The sequence below is a fragment of the Bos taurus genome, chromosome 18 (assembly GCF_002263795.3).
Source record: "Bos taurus isolate L1 Dominette 01449 registration number 42190680 breed Hereford chromosome 18, ARS-UCD2.0, whole genome shotgun sequence".
NCBI lineage: Eukaryota > Metazoa > Chordata > Mammalia > Artiodactyla > Bovidae > Bos > Bos taurus.
The window spans coordinates 31,880,174-31,899,013 of record NC_037345.1 but is presented as its reverse complement, the minus strand read 5'-3'; positions in this window follow the sequence as shown (position 1 = coordinate 31,899,013).

Here is an 18,840-nt window from a genome sequence, read left to right as displayed (position 1 = left end):
CATTACATCTTGGTATTCTATTTTATACCTAGTAGTTTGGACCTTTTAATCTGCTTCACCCATACTTTCCCACCTACCAGCCCTCTCTTCAGGTAGCCATGTGTTTGTTCTTTGTACCTGTGAGTAGCATTCTGTTTTGTTATATTCCTGTAACTATTTTAATTTTCAGATTCCATATATAAATGTACCAGTCTCGAATCATGAATCACATCATGATATAGAATGCTGCAATAACTTGAATTCTATATTTTAAACAAAAAGACTCTATATTAAGTTATATAAATATAAAACTTCCTCTAGAGCTTCTTTATTTTTTCTCAATGTTGCTTATGATCTAATTTTCTGTCTTTTATACCTTTAATCATAAAGGTTATATCCATGTTTACCTGCTATTTTTCTTTATTTTTTTTTATTTTACAATATTATATTGGTTTAGTCATACATCAACATGCATCCGCAATGGGTGAACACGTGTTCCCCATCCTGAACCCCCCTCCCTCCCCATACCATCCCTCTGGGTCATCCCATTGCACCATCCCCAAGCTTCCTGTATCCTGCATCGAATATGGACTGGCGATTCATTTCTTATATGATATTATACATGTTTTAGAGCTTCTTAATGAAAATGAAAGAGGAGAGTGAAAAGTTGGCTTAAAACTCAACATTCAGAAAAGTAAGATCATTGCATCTGGTCCCATTACTTCACGGCAAGTAGATGAGGAAACAGTGGAAACAGTGACAGGCTTTATTTTGGGGGGCTCCAAAATACCTGCAAATGGTGACTGCAGCCATGAAATAAAAAGTCGCTTGCTCCTTAGAAGAAAGGTTATGACCAACCTAGACAGCTTATTGAAGAACAGAGACATTACTTTGCCAAAAAAGTCCATCTAGTCAAAGCTATATTTTTTCTGGTAGTCATGTATGGATATGAGAGTTGGACTATAAAGAAAGCTGAGCACCAAAGAATTGATGCTTTTGAACTGTGGTATTGGAGAAGACTCTTGAGGGTCTCTTGGACAGCAAGGAAATCCAACCAGTCAATTCTAAAGGAAATCAGTCCTGAATATTCATTGGAAGAACTGATGCTGAAGCTGAAACTCCAATACTTTGGCCACCTGATGCAAAGAACTGACTCATTTGAAAAGACCCGGATACTGGGAAGGATTGTAGATGGGAGGACAAGGGGATGACAGAGGATGAGATGGTTGGATGGCATCACCAACTCTATGGACATGAGTTTGAGTAAACTCTGAGAGTTGATGATGGCCAGGGAAGCCTGGCATGCTGCAGTCCATGGGGTTACAAAGAGTCAGAGATGACTGAGCAACTGAACTGACTGATAACATGTTTACGTCTACCAAAATTACTTTTTATTGTAAAAATAGAGACCTTGCTATGGTTTCAGAATGGAGAAATTTGACCTATGCTTGGACACTCACAGTTCTCTTTTCAGAAGTAAAGGCAGCAAATTTAACAATAAGGCTATGGTGTTTCTTGGACATTTTACAGCGCTTTCAAGGAAAATTTAAAGAACTGAGCAAAAAATCATAGAAATGGATTCACTAAGGAGAACTTTTGTGAAAATCATCAAATTCAGAGGAAAGAGGTTAAAATTCTGAGCTCTTGAGTGATTATCTGGTCCCACATCCTGTCTTTTCAACTTTCTAGCTATTAACCATTGACAGCACAACCTTTCTCAGCTTTTACTTCCTCATCTGTCAAATTGGATAATCCTATTATTATTGCATAAAGTTGTGTGAAGTTTAAAAGAGTTAAAATGTGATAAGCATTTACACCAAAGCCTAGTGCATAGTAAGGGATCTAAAATTTTGTCTACTGCCATCATTTTTCTGCATGACTTTTTCCTCCCCACATCTCCACACTATTTCTTTAAAGGGATTCTCAGGAAATTGGAGGCTATGAAGTAGTGATCTAGGAAGGAAGTATCCTAATTTTGCAACCAGGCATTCGAAGAAGAAGTGGAGAAAAGCATGTGGAGATGGTGGGAAGAGTAATAAGAGTAAATAAGATATTACGGGATTCCTCAGGACTATGAGAAGGAAGGAAGAAGGGAAGGAGAAGAGGAGGTGCATGATCAAAATTAGTAAACAACTATAAATTCCGTGAGAGGCTACATGCCATGTCAGTACATTTCCATGATGTATTATGATAGTAATTTAGGAGTGAAACAGTTGTTGTTGTTGTTTATTTTTACTTTTTACTTTACTGTGTTCTAGGTCTAAAATATAAGTAAAGCCTCAAACCTGTACTTTAACAGGTAGTATTGATTATGATAAGACAAAGTTCATTGAACCAAGAAAAGGGGGGTTATCACATAACTCAATTATTGTATCAGTTCAGTTCAGTCGCTCAGTTGTGTCCAACTCTTTGTGAACCCATGGACTGCAGAACACCAGTCTTCCCTGTCCATCACCAACTCCTGGAGATTGCTCAAACTCATGTCCATTGAGTCAGTGATACCATCCAACCATTTCATCCTCTGTCATCCCCTTCTTCTCTTGCCTTCAATCTTTCCCAGCATCAGGATCTTTTCCAGTGAACCAGTTGGAGTTTCTGCTTCAGCATCAGTCCTTCCAATGAATATTCAGGACTGATTTCCTTTAGGATTGACTGGTTGGATCTCCTTGCAGTCCAAGGGACTGTCAGCAGTCTTCTCCAACACCACAGTTCAAAAGCATCAATTCTTTGGTGCTCAGCTTTCTCTGTAGTCCAACTCTCACACCTGGAAAAACCATAGCTTTGACTAGATGGGCCTTTGTTCACACTACATGAACTGTGAACTTCCAGATGTTCAAGATGGTTTTAGAATAGGCAGAGGAACCAGAGATCAAATTGCCAATGTCTGTTGGATCACTGAAGAAACAAAAGAGTTCCAGAAAAACATCTACTTCTGCTTTATTGACTACGCCAAAGCCTTTGACTGTGGATCCCAAGAAACTGTGGAAAATTCTTAAACAAATGGGAATATCAGACCATCTTTCCTGCATCCTGAGAAATCTGTGAAGATTTCTGTCAAAATGCACGTCAAAAAGCAACAGTTAGAACTGGACATGGAACAACAGACTGGTTCCAAATAGGAAAAGGAGTACATCAAGGCTGTATATTGTTACCCTGCTTATTTAACTTATATGCAGAGTTTATCATGCAAAATGCTGGGCTGGAGGAAACACAAGCTGGAATCAAGATCACCAGGAGAAATATCAATAACCTCAGATATGCAGATGACATCACTCTTACGGCTGGAAGCAAAGAAGAACTAAACAGCCTCTTGATGAAAGTGAAAGAGGAGAGTCAAAAAGTTGGCTTAAATCTCAACATTCAGAAAACTAAGATCATGGCCTCCAGTCCCATCAATTAATGGCAAATAGATGGGGATACAATGGAAACAGTGAGAGACTTTATTTTTTGGGGTTCCAAAATCACTGCACATGGTGACTGCAACCTTGAAATTAAAAGATGCTTGCTCTGTGGAAGAAAAGCTCTGACCAACTTAGACAGCATATTAAAAAGCAGAGACATTACTTTGTCAATTATTGTGTACATAGTATTAAAAATATCAGAATTTTCTGAGCAGTGATAGAGTCGTTATAAAAAGCCTCTGGCATCAGACGGACTTGGGTTTGAATTCCCGTCTGTTACTAGCTGTATCAGTTTAGAGAAATTATTCTCTGTCATGAAGCCTCTAAGATCTGCATACATAATTATATAAAACAAAATAGCTCTTTTTGATAGTATTGAATAATTATGCAATAGGTAGCTGTCAAGAGTGAAATCAGGCCTGTAAAGCATAGGGTTAATTCCTATCATAATCCTTCTGCTCCCCTGGGAGCCCCAGATCTAGGCCGCCCTCACCAAATCATTTAAAGGCAATTTTGTGACATTCATTCCACAAAAGTAGCATTTTCCTCAGGTCAGAGCTGCTTGAGGAGAACTTTACAGGACTGCTGTGAAATCCCAGCCCTCAGCTGGATGTTGGAGGTAACTCCCGCTCTCACAAACCAGGTCAGGCAGCCTGCTTCGCCCAGCACCCCTCCTTGGCAGACATAATCTATTAACTTTCTGACAGGGGCAGTGGCCCATGTAAGGACTCAATTTCCCCCCCGCCCCCACCCCCTACCCCATGAGTCCACGATCACTTGTAGAAACTTTAATTTCAACACCTGCTTGACTTAACAAGGGAGCAGGAGCCTCTGCTTTTGCCTTTGACCAGAAGATGGGCTAGTATACCCCTGCATCCAACCTTGTAAGATAGGATTCCAGAAACCTTGTTTCCTCTAACTTTAAATGAGGATAATATCCACTTATTTGTTCAAAGCACCTGTGGATCTGGGAATTCACTTTAAAGTAATTTATTCATTTCCCACTCTTTCATTGAAATCAACACAAGAATGAGATCACGAAGGCCTTGTATACCGTACCCTATCATCATTGTTAACACTGTAATTAATGATACCTTGATTTTTTTTTTAAAAATCACTAAATTTCTTGTTTCTAAACAATGTGTGCCCCAATTCTAGGATGTGGCATACCATAAACAATTATGATCTGAAATATTTTGTCAGAAAACAAAATTGCAAACATTTATGGAACACATGAATGAAGAAGGAAGCTATTGCCATGCCATTTTAAGAAATAATATCACATTTGGATACGTCTTAGTATGTGAAAGAGACGTGCAGTTATCATAGAATTAAATAAAGTAATTATGCTATCTTCTGTTAACACACATGTAAATGGAAGATCTGGGATTTATATCCAAGCCTGCTTGATTCTAATGATCTGCTTTTTCTACCGTGGCATGAAAATGATATCAAAACCCAGAGTGTTAGCAAAAGAATGACCATTTGGAGGTATCATTAAATGGTATAAAGGCCAAGAAAATTAAAACAGAAAAAGATATAGTAATTTAACAGATTGCAAGCGTGACTGGATTCTCATTACCGTTACTCTTCTAAGAACTTCACAGAATGAAAAATTATGATAGGCCCTGGGATCATTTAGTCTAGAGGTTTGGATTCAGTGGCCAGAGTGGTGCCCAGGAACTTAACTTTTTTTAACATCACCGGTTGGTGCTAAAGTTTGATGAACCACTAGTAAGCACGACTGAAGCAACTTAGCAGCAGCAGCAGCAGCAGTAAGCCCCAGAGAAGCTAGTCTCTAAGCAGCTTTAGTAGCACCACAAGTTTACTTGTTGGAAATGTGACTTTCTTAGGCTCCCAAAACTACAAGAATCAGAAAATCCAGGGTGCAGGCCCATAGCCTGTGCTCCCTGCTAAAGTTTGAAAACCATTACTGGAGAGTATCTAGAACCAATAGAAATGGAGAGGAAAAGAAAAAGAAAAAAAAAAACAAAAAAAACGGAGAAGCTCAATGGCCTCTGGGATGAAGTGCCCTGGTAACAATAAGGAAACAGAAGGCAAACATCTTGTTTCCTTTCTGATCCTAAACTCAGTAGACAATAAGACTTCAGGATCTATTTGCCCTGTTCAAGATCTACTGTCTCCTGCACCCCAGTGAATGTACCTGAAGGAAGAGGTTTTTAGACAAAAAGGAGAAGTACTGTAGTTAACTATGCCTACTTTCTAGCATTGAAAGAAAATGATGGAAGGAAAATGAGAGTTTACAGTGTAAAAAAAAAAAGATGTCAGACTTAGACTGGCTTTGTTTTGGATCCTGACTAAGCCACCTAGGGTCATAACCTCGGCAAACTGTTTGACTTCTCTGAGTCTCATTAGAAGTGGGTATTGTAATCTACTGACAGTGATGGCACTGGTATGCTTTCCAGGGATATCCAGGGAGATGGGCCTCACAGCTTCTGCTTCTCTCCTAGACATCCACAGGTGAGAAAGAAGAGACAGGGTCAGGAAGTTCATCAGAGCCCTTCCAAGAACGTCATCCCCACACCAGACATACACTGTTCTCCAATAGAGACTTCTGTTCTTTTACTCAGAGGACTTAAAACATACTCACATCAGTAAAAGAAAAAATATGGGGGCCAAAAATAGCATCTGGGAGCTCTTGAACACAACTCATCCTTTGTGTCACCCAAAATGGATAGAAGAGAGAATATATGCCTCATATTTTAAAACCTCCAGAGGTTATCCATATGGACTGGGCCCCATCTTCTAACTCCCTCTGATTCTCGAATCTTCCCTCATTGTTTTCTCCACTCCTATTAGGACCTATTTTCAGTGTGTACATGTGCATCCCAAACTCTTGCTATATTTAAAATGAATCACCAACAAAGACCTCCCTACTGTATAGCACATGGCACTCTGCTCAGTGTTATGTGGCAGCCTGGATGGAAGGGGAGTTTGGGAGAGAATGGGCACATATATATGTATGACCAAGTCCTTGTGCTGTTCACCTGAAACTATCACATTGTTAATTGGCTAGACCCCAAAACAAAATGAAAAGGTTTTTTTTTTTTTTTAATCTATTTCCAGAGCAGGGATAGAGACCCATACGTACAGAATGGATGTATGTGCACAAGAAGGGAAGAGGAGGGTGGGGCAAATTGGGGGATTAGGATTGACATATAAACACTGCCATGTGTAAAATAGATAGCTAGTGGGAACCTGCTGAATATAGTACAGGGAACTCAGCTCAGTGAACTGTGATGACCTAAATAGGTGGGATGGAGAGTGGGGTGGGATGGAGTTCCAAGAGGTAATGTGTATATGCATACAGGTAGCTGATTCACTTTGCTGTATAGCAGAAAATAATGCAACGTTGTAAAGCAACTGTATTAAAACAAAACAAAATGAACAGACAGCCATTTTTCTTCTTTTCTCTAAGGGAACTCAGCTTCTCATAGTTGAGAAAGAAGTCCTGGCTGTCTTTTCTTTCTTATCCCCGTGTGTGTGTGTACTCAGTTGCTGCTCAGTCGTGACCAATTGTTTGTGACGCTATGGACTATAGCCCACCAGGCTCCTCTGTTCATGGCATTTTTTCTGGTAAGAATACAAGAGCAGGTTGCTATTTCCTATTTCAGGGGATCTTCCTGACCCAGGGATCCAACCCACATCTCTTGTGTCTCCTGCTGGTGGGCAGGTTCTTTACTGCTGTGCCACCTTATTTCCATGAGCCCTACCATCATCAGTTCTGTAAAATGGTAATGGAAAGTTTGCTGTGTCTTCAGGCTTTGAAGACAGTAGTCCTTCATGGTAGAAATAATTCAGAGGCTACATGTCCAGGCAAGTCTCTGCCTATCCATGTCTATTGTCAGGTTCTTCCTAAAATTCTTAGGAGGAGATAGTTCTGGAGAGAGTGACTATTTTTGTCCCAAACACAATACACTGTACTTCTAACTGAGAAAAATAAGCTCCCACTATTAATGTGATTTTGACCACCCTCACATTTAAAAAAAAATAACTTTGGCATTATTGAGTTATTCGTGTTGCACCCCACAACCACTGAAGGAGGTTTTGAATAAAACCCTGCTCCAGCCCAGTCAAAAGAGATTCTCTGGGGGTGCGGTCTTAGCATTACAGCTATTTTAAAAGCTCCCAGCTGGCACTAATATGTAGCAGTGGTGGGAAAGCTATGTTTAAAGAACGTTAGTTTACCTCCCAATCTGATTTTATTACAAAGTATCAAAAGGAAGCAGAAAAAAAAGTCATGATCAACTCAGTAATTCCTTATTCTTTCTGATTCCCCAAATTTATTATAGAAGGATGTGGAAAAAAGTGAAAGTGAAAGTTGTTCAGTCATGTCTGACTCTTCCAGGCCAGAATACTGGAGTGGATAGCCTTTCCCTTCTCCAGGGGATCTTCCCAACCCAGAGATCGAACCCTGGTTTCCTGCATTGCAGGTGGATTTTTTACCAGCTGAGCCACAAGGGAAGCCCACTGAAGAATCAGTTCAGTTCAGTTCAGTCACTCAGTCGTGTCCGACTCTTTGCGACCCCATGAGTCACAGCACGCCAGGCCTCCCTGTCCATCACCAACTCCCGAAGTTCACCCAGACCCACGTCCATCGAGTCAGGGATGCCATCCAGCCATCTCATCCTCTGTCGTCCCCTTCTCCTCCTGCCCCCAATCCCTCCCAGCATCAGAGTCTTTTCCAATGAGTCAACTCTTTGCATCAGGTGGCCAAAGTACTGGAGTTTCAGCTTTAGCATCATTCCTTCCAAAGAAATCCCAGGGCTGATCTCCTTCAGAACGGACTGGTTGGATCTCCTTGCAGTCCAAGGGACTCTCAAGAGTCTTCTCCAACACCACAGTTCAAAACCATCAATTCTTTGGCGCTCAGCCTTCTTCACAGTCCAACTCTCACATCCATACATGACCACAGGAAAAACCATAGCCTTGACTAGACGAACCTTTGTTGGCAAAGTAATGTCTCTGCTTTTGAATATGCTATCTAGGTTGGGGGGCAAATAAATAAATAACCAACATTATACATCAAAGTTATTGTATGGATTATGTGTGTCAAGGAAATTAGCTCTAATACCTTGCACATAGTTGGTATTTAATACATTGTAAATGTGTCCATCCATCTTTTCCTCTCGCTCTTCATAGGAAGAGAAAATAAAATGAATTGATGCTGCTGTACTCTTGGTACTACATGCCTATATCCCTGACAGTTTCCTGATCTGTAGAATTGTTTACTAAATCTAGTTTATAGGATTAAATGAGTTAACCCACTTGAAAATATCCAGGAGGAACTCAGTTAATACTGGTGACCCTCTCCTATGTGCCCTATTTGTGGACTGAAGTTACTGCTTTGGCTGTCTGAAAAAGTCACTGTTGAGACTTCCATTTTTCTGTGGATTTAACATCTCCCAGAATACTAACAAGTACCCCCTGGTTATTTATGGTAGATTTAATTCTTGCTTATCTAAGCTGCCATCCAGTGCGTTTAACACTTGCTAATAATCACAGCCTCTACATCCACATTAAGGGCTCTGAAATGTGAATGTAGAGACCTTCCTTCCTTAGAGGTTCGCTGCACAGGTTGGTAAATAAGTTTTCATGGTGTTGAGACCAGACTTCTGGGAGGGGTTTCATAGTCAAATTTTCCAAGTGATTCTCTCAAATAACAGTCTTTGCTCTTAGTAAAAATATCTCTCTACTTTTATCTTTCTTCAGCCAATGACATCATCTTAGTTAAGCAAATCTGCAGTCCACCTCAGTGTTCACTCTTGTTTTTATTTTTATTTCTCCTCTGACAATTAACTTCAAACATTGAATCCTTGCAGCAGTGCTTGGAGTGGCCAGGAGGAAAACAGATTAGCTGAATGTTATCTTAATAGTTTTTATGTTTTATTTTCCTCACCTGATGGGTTTTTCCTCATACTCTGTCTAAGTCATGGCCACATTCCACTGAAGGACATTTAAGAACCTGCTGGGTTTGTTGTCAGCCTACATCTCAAATCCACATGCATCCATGCACCTCGTGGGTTGGAACTGTTGTGTGCTTTCAGCTCAGTCTGTTGAGATCATTGTCAATTGTACCTGAATGCATTTCTGAATTCCCAGTAGGCTTGTCCCTTATTTGTCTGATTACCCTCTTATCCCAGGAGCTCTCCTATTCTCTCCCCAGTTATAGTTGTTTTATTGCTAATCTATCTTCTTGGCTACACTAGGGGAAAAAAAAAAATCTTAGAGCTGATGTTTGTTAGCCTCTATATGTCTTAGAAGTTGGTACAACCAAAATATATGCTTTGCAAGTTTAATGAATCAAATTATTCCAAATAATGCATTTTTTCTCAATTGCATCATCACCATGGATTTCTAGCTAAATATTGGTTGAAACCACAGAGCATTTTACTCTCTGAAAACTGATTATTCTCCCTAATTTGTTCAAGACCCTTATTTCCAGTTTTGATGTAGTTCTCCTCCTAAAATATCTTGCCATTGCTTTTCATCTTTTTCACAGACTCCTCTTCCTCTCTTGTTTTTTTTTTTAATTTAATAATATTTTGAATTGGTTTTTCTCTTCCTTATTTGCCATTCAGTTTCCCTGGGCACTGTGAATCACCACCATAATTTAATTATATAAGCCAGTAGCTCCAAAATTTGTATTTCTAGGCTACATCACTTCTCTGAATTCCAGAAACTATACCACGGTCTGGAATGAAGCAGATGCTCATTAAAGTGTTTTGTGAATGAATAAATGAATGGTACCTAAGAATGTACTTGCTTTTGTTCTTGTTTAGTCACTAAGCCCTATCCAACTCCTTTGTGACCCCTTTGACTGTAGCCTACCAGGCTTCTCTGTCCATGGGATTTCCCAGGCAAGAATACTGAAATGGGATGCCATTTCATTCTCCAGGGGATCTTCCTGACTCAAGGATAGAACCCTTATCTTCTTCATTGGCAGGTGGATTCTTTACCACTGAGCCACCCAGAAAGCCCATACCTGGTCTTAGAGGGCTTTAAAAAATCAGGCGAGCTTCCTAGGTGGCTCAGTGGTAAACAATCAATCGCCAATGCAGGAGACACAGGTTCTATGCCTGGTTTAGGAAGATCCACTGGCGAACGAAATGGCAACCCACTCTGGTGATTTTGCCTGGGAAATCCCACGGAAAGAGGAACCTGGCAGGTTACAGTCCATGGGGTTGCAAAAGAGTTGGATACAACTTAGTGACTAAAACAGCAACAACACAAAAAGTCAGATGCAGGTCAGACTGATGCACCGTATAACAGAACTTAAATGCAAACCACATATTGTATTTTAAATGTTCTCACAGCCACATTTAGAAAGCAAAATAAATGGGTGAAATTAATTTTAAATAATACATTTCCCTTAACTCAGTGTATCCCATGTATTGCCATTTCAACTTGTGATCTCTGTGTATCATTGTTAGTATGATATGTTATCATACTAAGTCTTTGACATTCAGTGTGCCTTCTACACCTACAGTTCATCTAGAGTCAGATGCTAAATATAGTTCCTAGTCTCACTACATTTCTAGCGCTTATCAGCCACTCATGTGACTTGTGGCTCCTCTATTGGATAGCACAGCCAAAGTGAGTGGAAGTCATTTCAAGTTCTAGAGCAGGAGACAAATATAAAAAAAGAAGAAGAAAAGTCAAGATTTGAAGTAAAATAAGAGCCAATCCTCTCCTTACTTAAATGTTTCCATTAATCTTTTCTGCTTGTTTAAGCAGACATTTTATTACATGTTACAGCACAGGAAAAAGACTGCCAGGAGAGAATCATCATTATTAACCTGAAGACTTACATATCATTAAAAACTGCCTTTTTGAGGCTGATGTCTGTCATGAACTTAAATATCCACACTTAACTCTTCTTCCTCATTTTGCCCGTTTGACTCTTCATTACTATCCATTTTCATATGTAAGACTTAATACATCGAGCCTTTTTCACTAGAGTTGCTGCTTTCACTTCTCTATTTCTCCTTCCCACAGTCATTGTCTATCACCTCCTGTAAGAGTTTGGATAGGAAATTGAGAATGAATATGAATTGATCTCACCTGATTGTGGAAAGTCATATTTCAGTCTAAAGTAATAAAAGAAAAACCATATCATATAATGGAAGTGTGTTTCTGCCTAGATGTGCTACCATACAACCTTGATAAAAATAGCATTTTTTTTCTTGCTAAATAGTACTGGGGTTGAGTCAGTGACTCAGAATCACCCGGGAGTCTTCCTGAGGTTTGGGCAGACGAGCCAGGGAGATGCAAAATGCCTCCGGCCTGCAGCCTACCTCCTGGTTTTTGACCTTGGCTTTGTCCTCCATCCCACATGTCAGATCAAGAAAACCAGGCAACAGCTTGAACGAGGCAAGGTGTGTAATATAAATACAATGAAATCTCTGCCCAGATAACTCCTATCGATCCTCTGGGGCTTTGAGCCACACTGCATTGAATTTTTTTTTTTTTTTTTTTTTTTTAGGAGTGCCGACTGCACACACATTTCACTGGATTTATATGACTTTTTTCAAGCTGCTAGAATACCAATTAACAAAGTGCTAATATAGTACAAGGCTTGAAATAACTAATGCAGCTCTGTGAAGGCCTAAATCCTGAGGAACATTTTATCCTCTAGAAAAAGCCAGCTGGTTAGAGACTTTGGGGCCACTCACCCTCTCTGTGAGGATAAAGTAGGAGGTGCTTTGGGGTTGGATTTTTCTTCTCTCCTCGCTGCTCTCTTGGCATCCTTTTGAATGTCAGCCACCTCTTGCTTATAAACTCTGCCTCTTTCCGATAAACTTTGGAAAAGGAGTGAAAAATAAGCCCCATCTCTATAATACAGAGGGAGGCATTCTTGTCTTCTGACTTTCTGTCAGTACAAGAAAGAACTCCACCATTTCTTGAAATTAATCATCATTATGTTAACTTACCCTGTGTCCTTAATCATAGCTACTACTTCACTGAGAGGATTTTTCACCCACAAATAGTGTTTTTCATATATATGGTGTTATGAATAGTCTGATCACCGTCTCTGAAGAGAGAGTAAAGGGGAAATAAATACAAAAATAAGTGATTTGGTGTGAGCATAGCTGTTTAATCATCATTTGAAGGATGGTGCTTAGGATATCCTTATATGCTAGGCATGACAGTAAAGTGGAAGTTAAAGGGAGGCAGATTTTGTCTCAGTATACAAAAAGAAAGTGCTGACAATTCAGTGCTTCCGTCTTTATGCCTCTCTCCTAAAAAAAAAAAAAAAAAAGAAGAAGAAGAAGAAGGAATAAACAGCCTTAAAAGAGGGAGATCAATGAAGTCATTCAGGAAGATATGAAACACCCTATTTTGAACCCTATTTGAAAAGTATTAGAAGGAATTTAAGCTTTACAAGGATGTTGTAATGCAAAACAAAAGTCTCCTTTTAATCTAGAAATTACATGATTCTGCGGTAGAGAGGTCTCTTGTCATCAGAAAGGCTAAGCCAGCTTTTTCTGAAGTTGGACGATTGTTTGAAGACAAAAGCCCCTGGTAACCCAGTGATAACATGTGTGTAGCAATCCCCACTTGGAAAAGGTCTAGGGAGGATAGAGGTGTATGTCAGAGGGCTGAGGACATGAGATTTAGGCCTGTGGAATCTTTGAACCAGTGGTGTGTTAAAGAAGAGTTATTAGGTGTCTCTCAGAACCTGCCCTGCACTTTTAAGGTCCCATATTATAGAAATAACTATCTGGTCTGAAATAGTGTGTTAAAACACAGAAATAGCACTATTGATGAGCCTGCCTTTAACTTAAACAGAACAAATTAAGGTTGGCAGGGGGAAACACTCCTTTTCTAGAGCCATCAGCATCTGCTCAATCAGATGACCTAATAAAAACAACACACAGATGCATTTTATGGCCTGGGGGTGTTTTCTGGGGCATGGATTAGACACAACTAATGAAGGCCAGGCAGCCCGCTTAGTGCCTCGGCTGGCCCTGGGTGGTAGGCCTGGCCAAGAAAAGCTCAATAACTAAACGGCAAAGAGAACAGATGAGTCCTCTAATTGGCAAAAGGGAAATGTATCTGGGGCTGCAGTAGGGTAGGCTGAGTTGGGTAATACAAATTTCACTGTGATCTTTCTTGCATAGGATTTAGTGGAGATGATGCTAGGATGTGCTGAACAAAAAGATTTTAGAGTTAGGGAACATACAGCCCAAATTCTCACTATTTGATGAACTAATTTCTAAAATATTCTTGACATACAGTTTAATTTGTTCTTGACTATGTTCACTAATATTCAGTTTTAAATTCTACACTGATCACTGAATCTACTAAGAGTCAGACCTGACTGAGAAGTGGGGGATGTAATTAGGAAAATTTCCTGCTCTATATGTAGCTTACAATGATGCAGAAAGACAAAACAAAACAAGCATATAACATAATCAATCTCTAGCCAAGTAAACACATATATTAATGAATAGTTTCAGAGATATCTAAACGTTGTGAAAGAAACTGTGTCTGATATAGAAAATAATATGGTAGAATAAATTATTGTATGAGTGATCAGAGACAGGCAAATGGAGGCGACATTTGACTTCAGGTAGAAGGATAATAAGGTGTCAGGCATTCTTTGTGAGGGATCTATTCTAATGATGCAAGCTTCTATTGGTAATTTTTTTTAATTATTATTTTTTCATATGGAACTTCTATCAGTTCAACAAATACTCGTCTTGGTAAGTGCATCAGTAGGTCAGATGCTCTTCTATGTAACAGAGACATCATCCTTTTTTTCAAGGACTTGCAATCCTCTTGGAAAGGACATAAAAGCCAAAATATACTACACATTGTAACATATTCAATATTAGAAATTTATATCAGATATCAACAACACAGTTGATGGTGGGGTTCATTTTTCCCTGGGAAATTTTTAAAAAGTGGCTAGTCTGTGTGCTGCAGAATGGTGAACCATAAATGTGGGACAGCCCAATATGTGCACAGATATGCTTGCATGAGATAACAAAGGATTTCAGAGTAACTGAAAGTGGTGTGGACAATTAAATATAAAATGGGAGATAGGGTAAAGATAAATATTTGTCTAGAGAAAGAATCAGAAATTATACATCAAAGATGATGTGTAAGGGTTTTGGTATTCAACTTATAGGTGATTAGATTAATGTATAAAATGTTTAAAACAGTAGAGTGAAAAAATAATAACAATAATTATAGGATGAAGAAGAGGAGGGAAGGTTAAGGAAGAAGAAATAACATTTAATGAATACTTAATATATAGCAGGTCTTTTCATAAGAATGTGTTTGTAGTAAATCATTTCTTATGGAAATCATCTGAAGAAACTGAGGCAGAAAGAGATCTAAAAAATATGTTCAAGGTCACACAGTTTAGCAGAGCCAAAGTTTATACTAGGTAGTCTTACTCCAGAGTTTGTGCCCTATAGAAGGCTGCCACTATACATATATGATCCTGTTTATTGTATGTTTAAGGAGTAATCTTAGGGCTAGGTGTGCATTCAATGTATGTTTAAAAACCACATTAAAGGCTATGTTAAGGATAAGATCATGGAAACCTTACAATAGTAGAGGCATGAGCAATAATAAGGATCTATTTCTTATTTTTCTATGCACTAGTTCTAGTGTACCCAGTTAAGTTATACCCTGTCCCTTCTGTAGTCTTTATATATAAGAAAATCACCCTTTTCCTAGGTTTTTTCTAGGGTTATAACTGTTGTTTCATCGCTACGTTGTGTCTGAATCTTTGCTACCCCATGGACTACAGCATGCCAGGCTCCTCTGTCCTCCACTATGTCCTGGAGTTTGTGCAAATTCATGTCTATTATTGGTGATGCTATCTAATCATCCTTTCCCCTGCCACTCTTTTCTCCTTGTGCCTTCAGTCTTTCCCAGCATCAGAGTCTTTTCCAATGAGTCAGATCTTCTCATCAGGTGCCCAAAGTATTGGAGCTTCAGAGTCAGTCCTTCTAATGAGTATTCAGGATAGATTTCCTTTAGGAGTGACTGGCTCAAATTTCCTTGAAGTCCAAGGGACTCTTAAGAATTTTGTGCAGCACCACAATTCAAAATCTTCAATTCTTTGATGCTCAGCCTTCTTTATGGTCTAACACTCACATCCATACATGACTATTGGAAATACAACAGCTTTGACTAGACAGACTTTTATAGGCAAAGTGATGTCTCTTCTTTTTAATACACTGATTAGATTTGACATTCAGTCAGTTCAGTCACTCAGTCGTGTCTGACTCTTTGCGACCCCATGATTCGCAGCACGCTAGGCCTCCCTGTCCATCACCAACTCCTGGAGTTCACCCAGACCCACGTCCATCGAGTCAGTGATGCCATCCAGCCATCTCATCCTCTGTCGTCCCCTTCTCCTCCTGCCCCCAATCCCTCCCAGCATCAGAGTCTTTTCCAATGAGTCAACTCTTCGCATGAGGTGGCCAAAGTACTGGAGTTTCAGCTTTAGCATCATTCCTTCCAAAGAAATCCCAGGGCTGATCTTTAGAATGCACTGGTTGGATCTCCTTGCAGTCCAAGGGACTCTCAAGAGTCTTCTCCAACACCACAGTTCAAAAAAATCAGTTCTTCAGTGCTCAGCCTTCTTCACAGTCCAACTCTCACATCCATACATGATCACAGGAAAAACCATAGCCTTGACTAGATGGACCTTTGTCAGCAAAGTAATGTCTCTGCTTTTGAATGTGCTATCTAGGTTGGTCATAACTTTTCTTCCAAGGAGTAAACATCTTTTAATTTCATGGCTGCAATCACCATCTGCAGTGATTTTGGAGCCCCAAAAATAAAGTCTGACACTGTTTCCACTGTTTCCCCATCTATTTCCCATGAAGTGATGGGACCAGATGCCATGATCCTCATTTTCTGAATGTTGAGCTTTAAGCCAACTTTTTCACTCTCCACTTTCACTTTCATCAAGAGGCTTTTGAGTTCCTCTTCACTTTCTGCCATAAGGGTGGTGTCATCTGCATATCTGAGGTTATTGATATTTCTCCCGGCAAGAAGGGAATGACAAACCACTTCAGTATTCTTGCCTTGAGAACCCCATGAACAGTATGAAAAGGCAAAATGATAGGATACTGAAAGAGGAACTTCCCAGGTCAGTAGGTGCCCAATATGCTACTGGAGATCAGTGGAGAAATAACTCCAGAAAGAATGAAGGGATAGAGCCAAAGCAAAAGCAATACCCAGTTGTGGATGTGACTCGTGATAGAAGCAAGGTTCGATGCTGTAAAGAGCAATATTGCATCAGAACCTGGAATGTCAGGTCCATGAATCAAGGCAAATTGGAAGTGGTCAAACAGGAGATGGCAAGAGTGAACATCGACATTCTAGGAATCAGCGAACTGAAATGACTGGAATGGGTGAATTTAACTCAGATGACCATTATATCTACTACTGCGGGCAGGAATCCCTCGGAAGAAATGGAGTAGCCATCATGGTCAACAAAAGATTCCGAAATGAAGTACTTGGATGAAATCTCAAAAATGACAGGATGATCTCTGTTCATTTCCAAGGCAAACCATTCAATATCACAGTAATCCAAGTCTATGCCCCAACCAGTAATGCTGAAGAAGCTGAAGTTGAATGGTTCTATGAATACCTACAAGACCTTTTAGAATTAACACCAAAAAAAGTTGTCCTTTTCATTATAGGGGACTGGAATGCAAAAGTAGGAAGTCAAGAAACACCTGGAGTAACAGGCAGATTTGGCCTTGGAATACAGAATGAAGCAGGGCAAAGACTAAAGGAGTTTTGCCAAGAAAATGCACTGGTCATAGCAAACACCCTCTTCCAACAACACAAGAGAAGACTCTACACATGGACATCACCAGATGGTCAACACCGAAATCAGACTGATTATATTCTTTGCAGCCAAAGATGGAGAAGCTCTATAGAGTCAACAAAAACAAGACCAGGAGCTGACTGTGGCTCAGATCATGAACTCCTTATTACCAAATTCAGACTTAAATTGAAGAAAGTAGGGAAAACCACTAGACCATTCAGGTATGACCTAAATCAAATCCTTTATGATTATACAGTGGAAGTGAGAAATAGATTTAAGGGCCTAGATCTGATAGATAGAGTGCCTGATGAACTATGGACTGAGGTTCGTGACATTGTACAGGAGACAGGAATCAAGACCATCCCCATTGAAAAGAAATGCAAAAAAGCAAAATGGCTGTCTGGGGAGGCCTTACAAATAGCTGTGAAAAGAAGAGGAGTGAAAAGCAAAGGAGCAAAGGGAAGATATAAGCATCTGAATGCAGAGTTCCAAAGAATAGCAAGAAGAGATAAGAAAGCCTTCCTCAGCCATCAATGCAAATAAATAGAGGAAAACAACAGAATGGGAAAGACTAGAGATCTCTTCAAGAAAATTAGAGATACCAAGGGACTATTTCATGCAAAGATGGGCTTGATAAAGGACAGAAATGGTATGGATCTTACAGAACGCAGAAGATATTTAGAAGAGGTGGCAAGAATACACAGAAGAACTGTACAAAAAAGATATTCATGACCCAGATAATCACGATGGTGTGATCACTCACCTAGAGTCAGACATCCTGGAATGTGAAGTCAAGTGGGCCTTAGAAAGCATCACTACAAACAAAGCTAGTGGAGGTGATGGAATTCCAGTTGAGCTATTCCAAATCCTGAAAGATGATGCTGTGAAAGTGCTGCACTCTATATGCCAGCAAATTTGGAAAACTCAGCAGTGGCCACAGGACTGGAAAAGGTCAGTTTTCATTCCAATCCCAAAGAAAGGCAATGCCAAAGAATGCTCAAACTCCTGCACAATTGCACTCATCTCACACGCTAGTAAAGTAATGCTCAAAATTCTCCAAGCCAGGCTTCAGTAATACGTGAACCATGAACTTCCAGATGTTCAAGCTGGTTTTAGAAAAGGCAGAGGAACCAGAGATCAAATTGCCAACATTCGCTGGATCATGGAAAAAGCAAGAGAGTTTCAGAAAATCATCTATTTCTGCTTTATTGACTATGCCAAAGCCTTTGACTGTGTGGATCACAATGAACTGTGGGAAATTCTTCAAGAGATGGGAATACCAGACCACCTGACCTGCCTCTTGAGAAATTTATATGCAGGTCAGGAAGCAACTGTTAGAACTGGACATGGAACAACAGACTGGTTCCAAATAGGAAAAGGAGTACGTCAAGGCTGTATATTGTCACCCTGCTTATTTAACTTATACGCAGAGTACATCTTGAGATTTGACATTAGATTGCTCCAGAAGGAGCAAACATCTTTTAATTTCATGGCTGCAGTCACTATCCACAGTGATTTTGGACCCCAAGAAAATAAAATTTGTCACTGCTTCCAGTTTTCCCCCTCTATTTGCCATGAAGTGATGAGACTGGATGCCATGATCTTAGTTTTTGTAATGTTGAGTTTTAAGCT